This window comes from Lactuca sativa, chromosome 2 (assembly GCF_002870075.4).
Source record: "Lactuca sativa cultivar Salinas chromosome 2, Lsat_Salinas_v11, whole genome shotgun sequence".
Classification (NCBI taxonomy): domain Eukaryota; kingdom Viridiplantae; phylum Streptophyta; class Magnoliopsida; order Asterales; family Asteraceae; genus Lactuca; species Lactuca sativa.
In genome coordinates, this window is record NC_056624.2 from 132,071,799 (window position 1) to 132,079,265 (window position 7,467).

The 7,467-nt window shown below is 38.2% G+C and overlaps 1 long non-coding RNA gene across 2 annotated transcripts; it reads right to left on the reverse strand.

Annotated features, from left to right (window-relative positions):
• Positions 1-3,441: 3,441 nt before the first annotated feature.
• On the reverse strand, positions 3,442-5,100 carry LOC128132051 (uncharacterized). Of its 2 annotated transcripts, XR_008229979.1 has the most exons (5): positions 4,952-5,048; positions 4,778-4,884; positions 3,911-4,706; positions 3,736-3,816; positions 3,442-3,596 (listed from the first exon to the last, which is right to left on the reverse strand). It is a non-coding gene; the product is annotated as an uncharacterized LOC128132051 (long non-coding RNA). The 2 variants fall into 2 exon arrangements; XR_008229978.1 differs by having other exon boundaries at positions 4,778-5,100.
• Between the last annotated feature and the right edge of the window lie 2,367 nt (positions 5,101-7,467).

The following is a 7,467-nucleotide window of genomic DNA, read 5'->3' on the forward strand; positions in this document are numbered from 1 at the left end:
TTACAAATCTCCAAAAATTATAAGAATAACTAATACTTGGGAATCCGGGCTGTTACAATTCTCCCCCACTAGAACTAGACTTCGCCCTCGAAGTCTCGCTCCGCAAATAACTCCAGATGCTGCTCACACATCTCACGCTCCGGCTCCCAAGTCATCTCAGACCCCTTCCGATGCTGCCACTGAACCAAAACCAAGGGCACCTCCTTGTTCCTCAGAACCTTGATTTTCCGATCTCTGATTGCCACTGGTCTCTCAGCATAATTCAGGCTCGCATCCACCTGAATATCCTTTAATGGAACCAGTGCCGACTCATCGGCTATACACTTCCGCAGTTGCGACACATGGAATGTGTCGTGAATCTGCCCCAACTCTGCTGGCAAATCCAAACGATAGGCTACCCGTCCTACCCTCGCGATCACTCGGAATGGACCAATATAACGGGGCCCCAACTTGCCCCTCTTCCTGAATCGAATCACCGAGAGACCTTCAGGAGTACAAGGTCGCCGACCTGAAACTCAAGCTCGGACCGGCGTCTGTCTGCATAACTCTTCTGACGACTCTGAGCGGTCAACAACCTCTGTATGACCTGCTGGATCTGCTCTGTCGTCTGAAGCACGATCTCTGTACTGCCCATCACATGTTGTCCAACCTCTCCCCAACAAATGGGGGTCCGACACCTCCTCCCATACAACCGCTCAAAGGGCAGCATACCAATGCTCGAATGATGGCTGTTGTTGTAGGAAAACTCCGCCAAGGGCAAATACATATCCCAAATTCCCCCGAAATCCAACACACATGCCCGGGGCATGTCCTCGAGCGTCTGAATTGTCCGCTCACTCTGTCCGTCTGTCTGGGGGTGATATACGGTACTAAAATGTAGCCGAGTACCCAACTCCTCATGAAACTTCTTCCAGAATCTGGAAGTGAAACGCACATCACGGTCTGAAATAATCGAGATCGGCACCCCATGCCGAGATACCACTTCCCCCACGTACACCTCTGCCAATTTCTCTGCTGAAGAACTCTCGCTGAAAGCAAGAAAGTGAGCGCTCTTCGTCAACCTGTCCACAATCACCCAAATTGAATCAACTCCCCTGGCAGTCCTTGGCAATTTGGTTATTGTTGGGTTATGAGCATTCTAACACTCCTAAGTGTACATGCAACCCTAAATACCTTCGATCTATGTTTTCTCTATTATACATACAAATATGAACATCCAAGGTATTATCTTAATCTACACTACTAGAAAAATAGCCTTTTACGACGCGCAAATTACGACACTCATTAATTTATGTTACGCAAACGAGAGTGACATTAAAAAAGTGTCATCTCTTCAGAAAATTTAAGGATTTAGGTCACGCATTATTGCGTGCCTTTAAATTAGTGTCAAAAGAAAAAAAAAAATTAAAAACACAGAGGGCGCTGTACCTTAAATGCGCGCCCTCTATATGTGTCGCTTTATAATTTTAATGAACGCGCGTTCCTTAGTTACAAGCGGGAAAAGAAAAGCCAAAAAATTAGAAAAGCCCGCTACCCTCCCTGCCCTAAGCATTTTCACGCATCTTTCATTCTCCTCACACTGTTGTGCAACTTCTCAATCAAAGATCAAAGGTTACGATTTCATCTCCATCTCCCGACTTCATCATCTCAATGAAGAAAAAGGGCTTCTGATTTCCATTCATCTACTTCATCGTTGCTGTAATTTCACCTTCTTCATCTCTCTGCTGTTATTGAGAATACTCGCCAATAGTTTTCTTATTCCCCACTCGATGTTGAAATTTTCAGAAAAAGCCCTAATTAAGTATTATACTCTCAAGTCTCAATATTAGAATCCAAATATTAATTCTCGTTTGTTTCTTACTCCCCACAGATAAAAAGAAAAAGGGGAATTAGAATGACGAAGGTAGCGGGAGTTTTGGTCCGGTGGTCGTGGTTCATCTATCGAGAAAGGAAGATGGGAACGCAAGCAGCCATGGTGGCTCGATGATGGAAATCAATCGAGAAAGGGGAAGCACCTCTGGTGTGGGATCAATTTGACAAAAAGAGAAGGGAGAAGCAGCGACACTTCTCGCCACCATTAGCGCCGCCCAAACTCCAACTCCAACACCACCGTCACCGCCACCAGCGTCCGATTCCTGCAACGGCGTCTACTTATCCTACACTTACACATCCGGATCCAAGCTCCCACCAAACCGAACATCAAATCAACACTACCGCTTCGAATCAACCCTCAGAGTCCTCAATAACGCCGACGAAGAGCTTAAATCATGGAGGGTGTTTGTCGATTTTGCTGATGGGTCTGCTACTTTTCCGGGTCCGGTTGGAAACGGCACCGTTTTTGCTGGATTTCCAAGTGCTGATCTCAAGACTGCTATTGAAACTGCTGTAGATGTGAATCAGATGTCGGTTGAGGTCGATTTTGTGGGTACGCAGTTCAGAGTCGACTCGCCCGCTGTTCCTATGCCTTCAAATATTTCTCTAGTGAATGATGGCTTTGTTTTCCCTAGACCTTCTATGCAAGGTAAATTTCTCTTTATTTATGCTTTATAACCTTACTATATCTTACCATGGATGAAAAGGATTATGATCATAGATTGCCCTGTTTAATAATTTTTAAAAACTATCCTTTGACTTCGATGTCTACTATTTGAGTAGACCAGTGGAGCGTTCTTATAGATCTGATCTTGGTTTATATGTGGTCGTATCACTGAATAAACTTACTAATCTGATCTTACTCGAAGTGGGTTATTTTGAATTGCTTGAAATTTGCCATGGTCGAACTTAGTGTGTGCTTGAAACTTACATTACTTTCTTGATTTCAATTGTTTGAACGTTTCTAATCAAGGGTTCTTTGTTACAATCTACTTGAATTTGTTTCTATTTCTTTAAAAAGTTTGAACTTTGTTACCTTCAAGCAATTAATCAACAAATTCTTTGGTAGTTCCATCTTCCATGAATAGACAATTTTATAGATGTTTGACTTTCTTGAAATGGTTTCTTTTATTAATTGCTTAAAAACTTGTAGGATTGAACTTTTCATTGTGATGTAAATTTACCTAATTTTAACATCTTTAAAATACTATCTTGTTTTTAATTGCTTGACCAATTCATTCAAGGGCTCTTCTTGATTCATTCTTACTTGAATGAAGTCTATAATTGACTTTCTTGAAATGGTTTCTTTTATTAATTGCATAATGTTCCTCCCTCCATTTTGAAGCAAAGTTGTGAAGCTTTCTTGATGCTGGAAAATACGATCTGAAACCCACAGCCCCCTGCATCGATTTGATTGCTTCAGCATCCATGGAATTCAACAAGTTGGTAGTCTTACTTGTTATGATCCACATGTATCCTTCACCCATCATGCCCAACTCTTTTGCCCTGGAAAAAAGATGGGCTGTTAGAGAAGGCTGTGTGTGGACGATAAACACCATGGTTTGCATGGTTTGAAGCTTGTTCTTTGCTGATGAGAGTTCCAGTTTTAAATGAGATGGAGGCAGAACCACTGCTTGAACTGAAGTGAGTGAAGAAGTTGTTTTGTTCCCCAAAAAGATGACTAGGCGACCTTGATGACCTCGCCAGTCTGCTTTGATACCAATCTGGAATAATAATAATTAATCAAAAAATAAATAAAATCTAATGCAATATATGATATGTGATATATATATATATATATATATATATATATATATATATATATATATATATATATATATATATAACTTGACTTTTTAGTACCTGAACATAAGGATCTTCATATAGAACTCCACTATCTTTAAGACACAGGGCATGAAATCTTTCTGCAGTGTCTCCTATTGGCTGTGTAAGGTTGTCAACAGAAAGTTAAAATAATATAAAGAAATAAATGATATTTATAGCCAATGAGGATAGGACATGTGGCAGACAGTAGTACCTTTACAATATTATCTTGCTCTTCAACAGGTGCAAGAGCTAATGCATCCTCTTCACTTACAGGAGGAGGAGGTGCTTCAATAGCCAGTGGGCTTAAAAGATCTCAAAGAATATCAGGTTGAGGGTGGTCAACTTCATGTGAAATTCCATTAGCTTGAGTCAACTCTTGGTCAACGCTCACAGAGTTATGGTCAACGCTGGGATTTTGACCATACCAAGTTGGGGAGGTTCGCGCTCAGATGTCACCTCTAAAGCATTAGAAGCCTGCTGTTGTGTGCGTGACTTGATAGCACTTAGCTCTGCAGTATCAGCTTCAGTGTCTTCTGCTTTCTTGATCAATGAAGACTTCAGAAAGGTAAATCAAAGTCAACAACAATCACCATATCAGATAAAATATTATTATTATTATTATTATTATTATTATTATTATTATTATTATTATTATATGCTCAATCAATCAATCAATTAAAACCCTACGCTTAAATATACCTCACGTTCAGGGAACTTTGGCATTTCTACTAATATATCCATCAGGGCTTCACCTTTCCTACTCAATGCAAAATACTCCACAGCTCTTTGTTGTATCTCAGTATCAATGCATGTTTCATATCTGTCAATGTGTGTGAAATTAAATATTATCAAATTTTGCATATACAAAAAAAAAGTGTAGCTCCTATTTATTATAAACCCACTTGTTGAATATTGCCCAGATCTGGTTTTGTAATTCGGGATCTGGTGGTTGAGAGTGCATCAAAATCTTTGCGTATGTTGAGAGAAGAATGGATATTGTTGGAGTCCTGTAGAAACAAAAAAAAATAGATGATGATCACAAAAGAAAACATAGATGTATAGAAATAGAAATACTCACGATACAGTAGGAAGCTTCTCATGTATAATGACAAAAATGTCCTTTGGGCTACACCTAGGTCGTCTGGCCAAAAGATGGCTGTATTCTCCAAGCAGATAAGCGCTAACCTGCATAATGACATCAGCATACAGTTGTCTATATTTGTGTAGGAAATATAAGATATAATCTACATACCTTCACCATTGTCTCATGTATTGCAGGCTTATCAAGATATTCTCTAGCTTTGAGAGCTGCATAAGGCTAATGATTAAAAAAAGAAAAGTGAGTCAGTAGTAAGTCCTATGAACTTTAATAATGCAGATACCAATCTACATTCTACAATACCAAATTAATTAGAATATTCATGAATCAGAATGGAGATTCTAAAGATCATCATCCAAATGCACCAAAATTTAGAGTAAGAACCACTATTAATGAAGGTATTCTACTGGGCTAGGATGCTTGTTGTTTGGATATGGAGCCATGGAAGAACTTGGACCCTTCCGTGTTAACAGTGATGGAAAAACACTCTACCCCAACCACTATGCATGGAACAATGGTAACAAAAATTCCTTTAATTACTATGTCCCATTCACATCACTTATAATCTTAGTCCCTGTCTTGCTGGTGCATGCCTAAACCTATAAAACCTTTGCTTTTGAGGTACTAACTGTTTTCTCCTGGAATTTTTTTTGCCTGAGATTTTTTGCTGCCAGCTATCCCTTCGGGACCACTCTTATGTATTATGTTAAAAGCACCAATTCAGAAATTTGCTGATTATGTAAGTCAGCTTTCCTCTTCCTTTTTGCTTTTTATTATTTATGCACCCTTATGCCACAAATCTCTTTATTTATCATACTAAATATGCAACCATCCCTTATTTTACTCCTAACTTGTTGTATAATTCATTCATGTCAGCTGCATATATGTTGCATAAAATAAATTGGTAAAAGTAGACATGTGAATTATGCATCTGTTATCTCAAATCTTACATTTATTTTTATTTCTGTTATTGTTTTTTTCCAGCTTTTAGGTGTTGGTGTCAAGCTTGTTGGCAATACAGTGTGGAGTACCCTCTTTCATCAATTCTTAATAGTGATGTCACGTGAGAAATCATTTTTCTTTTTGTTAAACAAGTCTTTATTATCATGTATTAGGTCATACCATGGGTAAAAACAGCCTTGCCCCTGGTTCCGGGGTTGTCACAAAATACTTGACTTTTTAACTTTGTTTGTGGTTTCATTTAGTAATAATCCTTCTGAGGGGGTGTTTGTTGGGCTGCTTCTTTCAATGTCATTAACAACATTGGTAAGTAAAATATTACTACTATGAACCTCTTTTGCTTAAACCTACCTTATTGACCTGTAGCTGATTAAACATTAAATTAATTATGCAGGTTTTGAAGTTTTTGATGGAAAAGAATAGTGTTAATGCTCTTCATAGAAAAGTATGTTGGTATTTTAGGAAATTTGGCTAATAATTTAGTTAATTATATAAAAAATGTTGAAATCTTACATTTGTCTACTATTGGAATGATTATTTGTAGTATTACATTTGTCTACTATTCGAATGATTATTTCTATAACATTAACTTTTGTGCAATGCATTGTATTATTTGTATATGGTATTTTATTTTCCATTATGTGACATAAAATGCAAATTTAATATGAAAATAAGTAAATCCATAAATAATTTTTTTTTAAAATTTAAAATTACGATACGCAAAAATGTGTGTCATCTTCATTTATGACATGGCCTTTCTTGACAGGGGCTTTCTTGATACGCATTGCGTGTCATTAACACGCGCGTCGTAAGGTTACGACACGCGAATGCGTGTCGTCTTCCTTTATGACAGGGCCTTCCTTGATACGCATTGCGTGTCGTAACCGCGCGTCGTAAATGCGCGTCGTCTCTCTTTATGACAGGGCCTTCCTTGACACGCATTTGCGCATCGTCTGAGCGTTTTACGACGCACAATGAGCGTCGTAAAAGGCCTTTTTTCTAGTAGTGCTAGCATATAAAATAATGAATATAACAAGATAGAATACATACCTCTTTCATGTAGAAAGTCTTCATGAAGCTTGAGTCCCTAGTGCCCAAGTGTGACACCTCAAATGGTTCACACAACACCAAATACACTTGGAATAACTTGAGAGAATTCTACACTTCATGAAATCGGCTAGCCCTCTCTAGAATCATACTAGTCGCCGATTTTGTCAAGAATAAGATCTTTATATAGTGTTACAATTAGGGTAAACCCTAATTGTCATGACTTTCCATTTCCTTGGATCCATGGGTTCAAATACACCATGGAGCATCCTATGGGTTTTAGCCCAACTTGATTATCCATGGAGCATTAGCCCACTATACAAGTATGGATGATTTACACAATCAACCCATATATTTAATTAGTCTTCTTTTGATCACTTAATTAATCCTAGATTAATTCTTGATCAATACTAATTAAATAATCTTATTATTCTTAATATTAATATACTAGCACTTATAATATATTAATAACCATAAGTGTCTTATTTCTCTCATTATAGTCTATCCAAGTGCATGATGCCATGCAACCCAAATGGACCATGCTAGGTCGGGTCAAGTCTTACCAATTATAGTTATGAACTTAGACATTAATCCAACAGTCTCCCACTTGGATAAGTCTAAAACTATTATTACGTATGACTTCAGGAACCAACTGGCAATCG